The sequence below is a fragment of the Alnus glutinosa genome, chromosome 12 (assembly GCF_958979055.1).
Source record: "Alnus glutinosa chromosome 12, dhAlnGlut1.1, whole genome shotgun sequence".
Classification (NCBI taxonomy): domain Eukaryota; kingdom Viridiplantae; phylum Streptophyta; class Magnoliopsida; order Fagales; family Betulaceae; genus Alnus; species Alnus glutinosa.
The window spans coordinates 6,567,141-6,580,350 of record NC_084897.1 but is presented as its reverse complement, the minus strand read 5'-3'; positions in this window follow the sequence as shown (position 1 = coordinate 6,580,350).

The following is a 13,210-nucleotide window of genomic DNA, read 5'->3' as shown; positions in this document are numbered from 1 at the left end:
TTCCTTTAAATAGGTTGTGGATTGATTCTGGTTAATAATCCATGTTATCAACACAATGCAAAGTTTTCTTAAAATGAATAACACGTGTTTACAATTGAAGGTTATTGGGATTTATAAATTAATTTTAAAATTTAGTTATTTTTGGACCTCAATAATGTTTTAAATATTCCATAATTTTCAAGAAAAATTTAATTTATATTTTAGCTTGTTAAATAAAATTTCAATTTTTAACTTGAAATTTTTATTGAAGTTGGAATATTAGTTGATGGTTTATTAAAATTTATCTATATCCCAGCTTTGAAGCAAGTTTATTGTTTATTTCTGCATATTGATGTTGTCGTAAAGTGGAGTCTTGTGAATGAAAAATGCTCTTATTATGGCATTGGAGATTGAAATATATCTCCATAAAAAAAAATAAAAAATAAAAAAGAAGTCGATAAATAATAATTTATTGACTTTGGTACTTGTGTGGATTGCATAAGGGAAATCATACCAACAAGACCACTAAAGATGCCAAAGAAAGCCTTTTGAAATTCTTGAGATGATATACATTGATATGTGTTGACCTTTTCATACTCACTGTCTAAATGGCCAAAGATATTTTTTTATCTCTTTTAGTGATAACCATATAAGATTTATGTATCTCTATCTTCTAAAATAATAAGACTGAGGTATTGAATGTTTTCAATACCTATAAGGTAGAAGAAAAGAAACAACATGAAGATTATAAGATTTGATATAGGCAAAGAGTATTATAGTAGATACACACAAAAAGGGAATTGATTAGTAATACTAATCTTTTATTACCCTTATAGAGTAAAAGCGTTGAAGACTGTTGTGTATATGTTAAACAGGATTCCATCTAAGGTTGTCCTTAAGACACCTTTAAAGTGTGAAATAAATGGAAGGCAAGTTTAAATTATTTACACATATGAGGTTGTCTTGCTAAAGAGGGGATTTACAATCATCGCCTAAAGAAATTAAATTCAAGGACAACCATCAGATCTTTTATAGGCTATACAGTAAACTTTAAGGGGTTTTTTTATGTTTTATTATCCTTATATAATCCTAGAATTGTTGATTGTAAAATTTCTAGAGGATGTTGAACCTAGTGGAAGTGTTTATTCTCAAAGGTTTTTGTTGATACAGTTTCCGGTATGGTGACGTGTCTCCTGGTGATTCGCTACTGGATCCTGATCAACTACTCCAATCCTGCAAAAATAACAAACAACTCGTCGGGGGTGCCGACTACGCCCACTCCGATGCCTAAGTCAGTTCAAATCAATTTTCTGATGAATATCTCAATCTCAAGAACTCAGAGAATGCGTGATCTCATACCTGGTGCAGTGGTCTTTATTTATAGGCTGGGCTCGTGGTCTTACCAGACTTGCTACCTTACTAGAATTCTTGACGCCTAGTTGGATTAGGAGTTTGAATCCTAGCTTAGTTGAATCTTATCTTCAGAGAATTTGAATGAGATTGTAGAATCTGCAGTTTGATTGTGCTTGTATCTCTGCGCTTGTATCTCTTTAAATTTGATTTCAGATAAATAACTACCTTATCCCATTAATCATGGAATTGCGGTTTTCTCCCTGATCTTATGGAATTCTATCCTTATCGTATTCTGAGACATCCGCGGCAAACTTTCAACCAAACTCCGAGATGATGATATCCGAGATATGTTCGCTCCGCCTTGGAGATCTCGGGATATCGCCGCACCATAACAGGGTTGTGAAAGGCTGAGACGTTATTATACCGACTTGATGTCACCTCCGAGGCGATGTTACTCCGAGACCCAAATACCCGAGATATGTTCGCTCCATTCAGACTAGGAGACCTCGGGATGTTCTACATACCGTAACCTGAGTGTTAAGACCGAGACGTCGTTATGCCCCCGAGATGTATTTGCACCGAGACGTCGTTATACCTCCGAGATATATTTATACCTAGGCAATCTTTTCTTTGCTGGCCGAAATAAATGTCCGAGGCATAACTCCGAGATGTTTCTGAATCCACGTGTCTCTAGGGTTAATTTTATCCCTAACAGTTACCCCCCTAATTCTCTGATTTCAGAGATAATGGAAATAAGGGAATTATTCTTCGTCTGCCACTCTGTACTTGCTACTGTGAAGGGCGCGTCTTTTCAACAGTTCAAACATTTAAAACTTACCGCTTCTTTTTCCAATGACGACGTCAGCTCTGTACCGCCGTCCTTTTGTCATCATGAAATGGCATTGTCGAGGCAGTGCATTTAATCCTGGAATACGGAAGGCGCGCCTTTTCACCTTCAAAAATTTTGAAATGACAGCGCCTTTTGGCATTTCAGACACGTAGGGGAGGGGGTATTTAAAGTTTTGAATATTTTACTGTTCATTCCTCGTCACTTACCTATTCTCTCTCTCGATCCCCATTGTTAAACTTTTCTTTCTCTGTATTTTCTGTTTCTACCCTTCTTCTTTCTTCCATGGCTCCTAAGAAAACTGTCTCAACTGCTCCCGCCTCATCTCGGGCTCGAACAAAGAGGTCTGACGGCTTTGTGGATCTTTCTCCTTTGGAGAGCAGGGTCGACACCATCATCTTTGCGAAGCATGAGGGTGTCCTTCGTTCAAACTATGAAATTTCTCCAACAGTGAAGTTTTTCTACCAGGCGCCTGGAACTCGGGTTATCGACGGTGGCGACGTTACCCTGTACGAGAGAATGTTTCTTGCTGGGCTCCGATTACCGTTTCCGGAGATTGCTCGGGACTTCGTCCTTTTTCTAATGATCGCACCCAGTCAAATAATGCCTAATGCTTGGCGGTATCTGTTTGCCTCTTACATCCTTTGGAGGCTTGTGTTGAAGAAGGAGATGAAAATCCAGCAATTTTTCAATATCTACAGACCGAGGAAAACTGCGGAGGGGATGGTTGAACTCTGCGTTCGTCACCCGCCTGTCTTTATCAAGCTTAAGAATGGGTTAACAAACAACAAATTTTGGGAGATGCAATTCTTCCAAGTTTCTGGGGAGTGGGAATGCCCTGAGGGTACCCTTTTGCCTGAAGACCGTAGGATGCCTCGGACCTGGCAATTGCTACTTCCTGACCGAAGCGACCCCCCTTCGCTCAGTATATCCGACTTGGAGGATGTCAAGGAGATAAGTGGGTGGTCAGCTGCTAGGGTCAAGGCCGAAAGGTTTGAAGAAGTCGACTTTGACAGTCTTGTTACCTAGGAGAATTTAAGGCAATTTCTCGGATACGACATCCCGAGAGACAAACAGCTCATTACCAAGAGGGGAGCTATTAAGAAGAGGAATGATGCCCCTCCATCTCCGAGGCCTGCTACTAAGAAGAGGTCGTTCAAAAATTCTGAAGAAGTTCTCGAGGATGTCCCTGTGCAAAAGAAACAGAAAATTCCTTTGGCTGCTTTGGGTGTAAGGAGAACTCCTCCTTCGGGTCCGTCGTCTGGAGCGAACGTTGAAGAAGGATCTGCAAGCTTTCGGGGTTTCATTCCCGAGGTTTCTCTTACACCCGAGGTTAGTCCTGCTCCGTCCTTTGTTCTAAGGGATGAGTCTGGCTCCGAGGCCTCGTTCCAGGGTGAACAATGTGCAGAAAATTCTTTTGCTGAACCTCCTCTCGGGACTTCGACAACGGATGCCCCGGAACCCGAGTCGACAACGGACGCCCCGGAACCCGAGAGGTCTGGAGAAGGAGATGGGAATGTACCTGAGGCCCGAGACATTCCCGTCACGCGCAGGGTGAAGCATCCAACCAGGAAGCGGAAGTTCACAGCCCAGGACCGAATTGCTGAAAAGCTTTTGGAGGCCGAGCGGATGTGGGGCAAGGCGGTTATAAGACCTACCAGTGTCGAGGAAGTGCGTCAAGAGACTTCTGCTTCATGTGGTGAATCTCTTGAAGAGATGGACGAGGAGGCTGACATCCCCCGAGCTGAGCCTCTCGTTGAGGAGTTTGAAGCTGACGGTACTCCCCAAACTTCTTCTCCGGAGCGTCGAGATGATCCACCACTTCCTGAAGAAAATCGTGAAACAGGGCATACCACCCCCCAAGTTTCATGTCCTGCGCCTGTACAACCTGAGACTCATACTGGGACACCTGAAGTTGAAAACATTGAAGAACCTAGAAGTTCTCGGGAAGCGGTTGATCAAGATATGCCGGGCGCCGCATCTGAAGCTCAAAATGTAAGTCAGCCCGAAGTATCTGTCCCTCTCGGAGTTCCTGAAGAGTCTCGGATCGACTCCGAGAGTATTATCCCTGAAGCAGGTGTGCTTCCCGAGACTTCTACTCGTGTTGAGGCCAGTCCTTCTGGATTAAGATCTGACGGGTCCGAAGCGGCTCCAAGTGTAGGGAATGTACCTCATGTGGGTCCTAGTTCTTCCTCTAGGGTCTCGGCCGGTTTCGAAGTTTTAGGCAGGGGTCTCCTGGGTCATCCAATGGAGGCTATAAAGAACCTAATCCCCGATGGGTATCTGGGAAATGCAGGGGCGTCTTCTCCCAAGAAGATTGCTCAAGGCATTCTTATCTCCCATTATCAAGTAAGTTTCTGGAGCTAGGCCTTTTCATTCTGTTTGCATCTTGATTCTGACTTTGCTTACTTTTCTCTTCATAGCTCCTTGTGAAGATGACCGCCCTCTGGCAGAAGTACGAGAATCGTCCTGCGCCCCCGCCTACTCCTGCCCCCGAAGTGCAAGCTCGTATCTTGGGTTTAGAGAACGAAGTCGCGACGCTGAAGTCTCTTCTTCGATCCAAGGACGAGGAACTCGCCTCTCGGGACTCGATCATATCCGAGATGCGTTCTGCCAATGCTCGTTTGAGGAACGAAGTACTGGAGGCCAATGATCGGTACACACGTTCTGTTGCAAGTCTTTCTTCCGAGCTGGATCGCGCAGATCAATTGTCTATCTGTTTGTCGGCCGTGCAGAACGAATGCTCCGAGGCATGCAAAAATGCTTTGAGTGCCGAAGCCGAAAAGGACAAGCTCAAAGATGAAGTTGAAAGACTTGCAGCCGAGAGAGATAAAGCTGTTAAGGCGCAGGATCACTCTGAGAGTCTCTTAATTAGGCTCAGGGCTCGATATGACGCAGATCGGGCAAAGCTCAAGCGTTATTTGAAGCAGTTGAGCTATGCACCACACCTTCGGGATCAGAGTTGGGCTCGGGGTTGCCATTGGGGTTTCGAAAATTTTCGAACCTTGGTGACAAATCCCCAATATAAATTTGACCCCAAGACGGTTGGACCGATGCTTGTGGGTTTTCCTGAAGAAGCCATCCAGGAGATGGAGGAGTTCGGTAAGGACTTCATGCCTGATGTTCCGAATTGGGGTCTTGACGCGCCAGATCCCCGAGAAGATCCTCTTGACGATCCTGCCGTGCCTTGTCCTAAACTTTTCCTTTTTTTTTTTTTTTTTTTCAACTTGTACAAAACTTCGAATATGAAATCTTTTGAATGAAACTTTTACCTTTTAATTCTTTCTTTTCTGATCGTGGCATTCGAAGAAGCCTTTTACTTAGGCATTTTTCTTTTCTGTAGTCTTTTCGTATCCTCTGAGGAATAGATTATCTTTTCCTGTTCTCGGTGTTGGACTAACCGAGAGGCTTTTCCTGCTCTCGGTGTTGGACAAACCGAGAGACTTTTCTTGCTCTCGGTGTTGGACAAACCGAGAGACTTTTCCTGCTCTCGATGTTGGACAAACCGAGAGACTTTTCCTGCTCTCGGTGTTGACTGACCGAGAGACTTTTCCTGCTCTCGGTGTTAGACAAACCAAGAGACTTTTCCTGCTCTCGGTGTTGGACAAACCGAGAGACTTTTCCTGCTCTCGGTGTTGGACAAACCGAGAGACTTTTCCTGCTCTCGGTGTTGACTGACCGAGAGACTTTTCCTGCTCTCGGTGTTAGACAAACCGAGAGACTTTTCCTGCTCTAGGTGTTGACTGACCGAGACACTTTTCCTGCTCTCTGTGTTAGACAAACCGAGAGACTTTTCCTGCTCTCGGTGTTGGACAAACCGAGAGACTTTTCTTGCTCTCGGTGTTGACTGACCGAGAGACTTTTCCTGCTCTCGGTGTTAGACAAACCGAGAGACTTTTCCTGCTCTCGGTGTTGGACAAACCGAGAGACTTTTCCTGCTCTCGGTGTTGACTGACCAAGAGACTTTTCCTGCTCTCGGTGTTAGACAAACCGAGAGACTTTTCCTGCTCTCGGTGTTGGACAAATCGAGAGACTTTTCTTGCTCTCGGTGTTGGACAAACCGAGAGACTTTTCCTGCTCTCGGTGTTGGACAAACCGAGAGACTTTTCCTGCTATCGGTGTTGACTGACCGAGAGACTTTTCCTGCTCTCGGTGTTAGACAAACCGAGAGACTTTTCCTGCTCTCGGTGTTGGACAAACCGAGAGACTTTTCCTGCTCTCGGTGTTGACTGACCGAGAGACTTTTCCTGCTCTCGGTGTTAGACAAACCGAGAGACTTTTCCTGCTCTCGGTGTTGACTGACCGAGAGACTTTTCCTGCTCTCGGTGTTAGACAAACCGAGAGACTTTTCCTGCTCTTGATGTTGACAAACCGAGAGACTTTTCCTGCTCTCGGTGTTGGACAAACCGAGAGACTTTTCCTAAATATAAATCAGATTGATTCTTGGATTTCTGCCATTGTCAATAAATACTGGAAATAGACATTCTTTATTGAATATGAAATTGTTTGGAAAAAGCTGAAAAAAGCAATAAATTACATAAAGTATTTTTTCAGGTGCTCGGCATTCCATGATCTTGGAAGTATCTTCCCTGTTTCGGTCATCAAGCGATAAGCTCCCTTCTGATGGCATCCTATTACCTTGTAGGGACCTTCCCATCCGGGTCCCATTTTGCCTTCCGTAGGATCTTTTGTCATTAAGCTCACCTTCCTGAGTACCCAATCTCTGAGCTGGAACTTTCTGGGCACCACACGTTTGTTAAAGTACTGAGCCGTTCGATTCTGATACGCCGCCCATGTGACATGAGCGTCGTCTCTTTTCTCCTGCAAAAGATCCAGGTGTACCTTAGCATTTTCGTCGTTGAGTCCTGGATTGTAGTGAGCCACACAGAAGCTTGGAGATCCTACTTCCACAGGTATCACCGCCTCGGTTCCGTACGTAAGTGAGAATGGTGTCTCGCCCGTTGGAGTTCTTCTGGTGGTTCGGTACGACTACAGCACCTCTGGAACATATTCAACCCATGCTCCTTTCTTCTTATCAAGCTTTTTCTTCAGAATCTTTACCAGGGTCTTGTTCGTCGCCTCTACCTGACCGTTCGCCTTTGGGTATTGTACCGAAGCATAATGGTTTCGGATACGGAGCTCTGAACACCACTTCCGAAATGGTTCACAGTCAAACTGTTTCCCATTATCTGTGACGAAAGCATGAGGAATCCCAAACCGGCACACCACCGACTTCCAGAGGAAAGTTATGACATTCGCTGTTGTTATAGCTGCTAATGCTTCTGCTTCCGCCCATTTAGTGAAGTAATCTACAGCTACAATCAAGAACTTCCGTCCACCTTTTCCTACCGGCATTGGACCAACTATATCCACCCCCCATTTTGCAAATGGCCACGGAGAAGTGAGGGGGGTGAGCTTCTCGGGACTTGCTTTCATGATTCTTGCGAATCTTTGGCACTTGTCACAGGTTTTGACAAGAAGAGCTGAATCTTTCTTGATCGTAGGCCAATAGTAGCCCGCTCGGATGGTTTTTTGTGCCAGTATCCTTCCTCCTCAGTGGTCTCCACACACACCTTCATGAATTTCCTTGAGAACATAATTCGACTCGGCCTCGGAGAGACATTTGAGTAGGGGTTCGGAATATTCTCTTTTGTACAGTATCTCCCCGAGAAGGCAGAACCGTGCTGCTTGTATCTTCACCCTCCGAGCCGCAACCTTATCTTCGGGCAGCAATCCATGTCTGAGAAACTGGATAATGTCCCTTGCCCATTCTGGCTCCTCTGGTGCTGAGTCTACTTCCATAACCTTGGTCCTCGGGGCTATCGAAGGCTCGGTCAGAACAATAATCTGCCTTCTTGATGCTTCAATCTCTTCCTCTGTTCCCGACGCGATCTTTGAGAATTCATCTGCTCGGATAATTTCCTCCCGAGGTATTTTTGTGATGACGAACCTTTCGAAATAGGATTGGAATCGCTGCACCTCTTCCAAATACCTAGCCATTCTATCTTCTTGTGCTTCGAATTGCCCTTGGACTTGGCCTACGACCACCTGAGAGTCACTCCGGATTTCGACATTAGTTGCCCCCATCTCTCGGGATAATGCCAAACCTGCTATCACCGCTTCGTACTCAGCTTCATTGTTCGTCGTAACGAAGTCCAGTTTTACAGCAAAACCGAACTCTTGCCCTTCGGGATTCCTGAGGAGGACTCCTACTCCGCTTCTGCTCTGTGTAGAAGAGCCATCTACAAACACCACCCAGGTTGACTCCTTAGGAAGTTCTTCTGCTTCAGGAATGTTAAAGAATTCTGCCAGGAAATCTGCTAGAACCTGCCCTTTGATAGCCGTTCGAGGATGAAACTCGATATCAAATTGTTCGAGTTCCACCGCCCAGTTGACTAATCTTCCCGAGAGGTCAGGTTTTTGCAACACCTATTCATCGGATACTCGGTTAAAACTCTGACAGCGTGAGCCTGAAAGTATGGCCTCAATCTTCTGGCTGAAATGATCAAAGCGAACGCCAACTTCTCGATCCGAGGATACCTCCCTTCCGCGCCATGCAGTGCTTTACTTGTAAAGTAAACCGATTTCTGAACTCCTGAATCTTCTCGGACTAGCACCGAGCTTACTGCTGAGGGAGAGACTGCCAGATAGAGATAAAGAATCTCCCCTTCAGTTGGGCGGCTCAACAGTGGTGGGTTGGCTAGATATTCCTTCAACTTCCTGAAAGCTTCCTCACACTCCTCACTCCATATAAATGCTTTTCATAAAATTTTAAAGAAGAGAAGGCATTTATCTGTCGATCGTGATATGAAACGGTTCAAGGCCGCAATCCTTCCTGTCAGTCGTTGGAGTTGTTTTGTTGTTCTCGGGGCCTCCATCTCGAGGACAGCTCTGACCTTCTCTGGATTAGCTTCAATGCCCCTCTGTGACACCATAAACCCCAAAAACTTGCCTGAAGAAACTCCAAAGGCACACTTCGCGGGGTTGAGTTTCATGTTGTATTTTCTTAGAGTCCGAAAAGTTTCTCATAGGTCTTCTATGTGTCTGTTTGCCCGAACACTTTTAACCAGCAGGTCATCTACGTATACCTCAACGTTTCGGCCAATTTGACTTTGAAACATCCGGTTCACAAGTCGTTGATATGTGGCTCCAGCATTCTTCAGTCCGAAGGGCATCATCTTATAGCAGTAAAGTCCTCGGTCTGTGATGAAAGCAGTTTTCTCCTGGTCTGTTTCCTCCATGTAGATCTGATTGTACCCCGAGAAGGCATCCATGAAGCTTAAGAGCTCATGTCCAGCCGTCGAATCCACCAATAAATCTATCCGAGGCAGGGGAAAGCTATCCTTCGGACATGCTTTATTCAGGTCGGTGAAATCTACGCACATCCTCCACTTCCCGTTAGACTTCTTCACCAGCACTACATTGGCCAGCCACTCGGGATAATCCACCTCTCGGATGAATCCAGCTTTCAGCAACTTCTCTACTTCTTCAGCAACAGCCATGTTTCGTTCGGCAGCAAAAGCTCTTCTTCTCTGCTTCACTGGGCGATAATTTGGATCCACATTCAGCTTATGGACAATAACCGAGGGATCAATCCCCGGCATATCTTCATGGCTCCAGGCAAATACATCTTTGTTGCACCTCAAGAACGCCACCAGATCTTCCTTCATGGGTTGAGGGAGTTGTGAGCCTATATGAACTTTCTTTCCCGAGTCGCCTATCTCGAACTCCTCCAAGGCTTCCACAGGCTCCCCCAACGGTGACTGCTATTTTCCATCCTCCTTAGTTTTCTCCCCCCGACTGTGCTGCCTCGGGGTATCTTTCAAGGACAGATTGTAGCACCTCCTAGCTTCTCTCTGGTCTCCTTTTACCTCTCCAACTCCTTCTTCTATTGGAAACTTCATGCTGAGATGTGGTGTTGAAGTCACAGCTTTGAAGTCATTGAGAGCCGTACGTCCTATAATGGCATTGTAAGCCGAGACCTTATCAACTATCAGGAACTTCACCATAATGACTTTCTGCCTCAGATAAGTCCCGGCTGTCACAGGTAAATCGATAGAACCGAGAGGCAACACTTTCTCCCCAGCAAAACCCTGTAGCTAGCGTGAGACTGGAACCAGCTTTTCTGACGGAACACCCATGTGATCGAAAGCTGATTTAAAAAGAATATCAGCCGAGCTCCCAGTGTCAATGAGGATCCGCCGAGTCTGATAATTTGCTATGGTCAAGGTGACCACTACGGCGTCTGTGTGCGGAAGCGAGACTCCAGCATAATCATCATCAGAAAATCCTATAACCAGAGGGTTATATTTCCGAGACTTTGGGGGCTTCTGGACCGAGTAAACCTCGAAATCATCTAGCTGCCTGGCATACGCCTTCTGAGCCGAGTTGGACTCACCTCCTCCTCCAAATCCCCCCGAGATGGTGTGAATGATAGGGAGATTGCCTTGCTGCGCCCCCCGAGGCCTGCTTCTGCTTCTCTCCCTTCTTTCGTCCCTCTGAGGCCGAGGTGCTGGCTCTCGGCTTCTTCCTCTTCTCTCATCTTGTCTCGGTTGATAGTTTCTTCTATTATCCCGATCCTCTTCCCTCCTAGGCCTCGGATAATGGTCTCGCTCCTGTTGATTCCTCTCATTGACGAGGAATCGGACTAGCTTCCCATTCTCAATGAATTTCTCGATCAATTGCCTCAACGATACACACTGCTCGGTCAGATGACTGTGTGAATCATGAAAGGCGCAGTACTTGTGAGCCAAGTGCGGAGGGGGATTCCCTGGAATGGGTCTCGGCCTCTGGTAATTCGGATCTTTCTTGAGTTCCATGAGCACCTCGGTGATGGAGGTGTTCAATGGTGTCCACTTGTAATCTCCGAAATTCTTCTTCGCCTTCTTATACTCTGCGGGACCAGCATCCTGTATGGGCTCAGGATTCTTCTTTTTCTTAGGCTTCTCGGTGGACGGCTGTTGTTGTTGCTGGGAATTATTGAGGAGGGCTCGGAGCGTTTCTTCTTGGTTGATGTACCTGTCCATCTTCACCATAAAGGTATGAAGATCTTTCGGCGGTTTCAATGCCAATTCCGCCATCAGAGGTCCATCTTTTTTCAAGCCTTGAAAAATTGCACCGTAGATGAAGTCGTCTGGTGCACTCTCTGTGTCCAGCTTCTCCTGGTTGAACCTCCACAGATAGTCTTTTAGAAACTCATTCGGTCCCTGCTGTACAGAGAGTAAGTATCCTCGGGGTTTTCTTCTAGCTCTCCCGGATACGAACTGGGCCAGGAATTTCCTTCCAAGGGTGTCGAAGCAATCAATCGACCTTGGTGTGAGATTCCTGAGCCAGTCTCGGGCCTTTCCTGACAAGGTGAGAGGAAAAGCTCGGCATGCCACAGCATCTGGTGTCTTGTGCAATGATACATGGGATCGGAAATTGTCCAAGTGCTCCACCGGATCTTCACTGCCTGAAAAAACAGGGATATCAGGTACCTTGAATCTTACAGGCAGATCGAAGTTGGATACTTCTTCGGTGAATATCGACTCCTTGTGCTGAAAGAGGTTATCTACGAGAGACTCCTTCCCACCACGCTTCTGATCAATCGTCTTTGACAGCACGTCATATTTTGCGCCCAGATCTTGGACCATCTTCTGCAACCTCCTTTCCGCCTCCGTGGGTGGAACCGGATTGATGGGCTCTCCATGATCCTCATTCCGCTCGGCTCTCTCTCCTGACCCTTCGGGGTTTCCCTCAGGGTTTGTCCCATCGACTGCATCATGACTGAACCGCGGCGGGGTTCGTGCGGCTAGGAGCACAGCATTCTGAGCCAGCAAATCCTCCACATTCTTCTGTGCCTGGGCCAACTGTTGACTCAGTTGGGTTATCCGGGCCTCTGGTCCAGCAGATTCTTCTTCTCCACGAGCATCGTCTCGGCTGGTAGGCGGTGCTTCGTTTTGGATCGACTTGGAACGTCTTGTAGTCACCATTGCGGATTTGTTTTTCGTAAGAACGATTATCCTTATTCCCACAGACGGCGCCAAACTGTTGATACAGTTTCCGGTATGGTGACGTGTCTCCTGGTGATTCGCTACTGGATCCTGATCAACTACTCCAATCCTGCAAAAATAACAAATAACTCGTCGGGGGTGCCGACTACGCCCACTCCGATGCCTAAGTCAGTTCAAATCAATTTTCTGATGAATATCTCAATCTCAAGAACTCAGAGAATGCGTGATCTCATACCTGGTGCAGTGGTCTTTATTTATAGGCTGGGCTCGTGGTCTTACCAGACTTGCTACCTTACTAGAATTCTTGACGCCTAGTTGGATTAGGAGTTTGAATCCTAGCTTAGTTGAATCTTATCTTTAGAGAATTTGAATGAGATTGTAGAATCTGCAGTTTGATTGCGCTTGTATCTCTGCGCTTGTATCTCTTTAAATTTGATTTCAGATAAATAACTACCTTATCCCATTAATCATGGAATTGCAGTTTTCTCCCTGATCTTATGGAATTCTATCCTTATCGTATTCTGAGACATCCGCGGCAAACTTTCAACCAAACTCCGAGATGATGATATCCGAGATATGTTCGCTCCGCCTTGGAGATCTTGGGATATCGCCGCACCATAACAGGGTTGTGAAAGGCCGAGACGTTATTATACCGACTTGATGTCACCTCCGAGGCGATGTTACTCCGAGACCCAAATACCCGAGATATGTTCGCTCCATTCAGACTAGGAGATCTCGGGATGTTCTACATACCGTAACCTGAGTGTTAAGACCGAGACGTCGTTATGCCCCCGAGATGTATTTGCACCGAGACGTCGTTATACCTCCGAGATATATTTATACCTAGGCAATCTTTTCTTTGCTGGCCGAAATAAATGTCCGAGGCATAACTCCAAGATGTTTCTAAATCCACGTGTCTCTAGGGTTAATTTTATCCCTAACAGTTTTATTTAGAGGAAACACGAGAGTTGACGGAAGGTCTTTCATACGAAGGATGTTTGATTGTACTTATGAAAAATCAAATTGATTACCCTGAGTT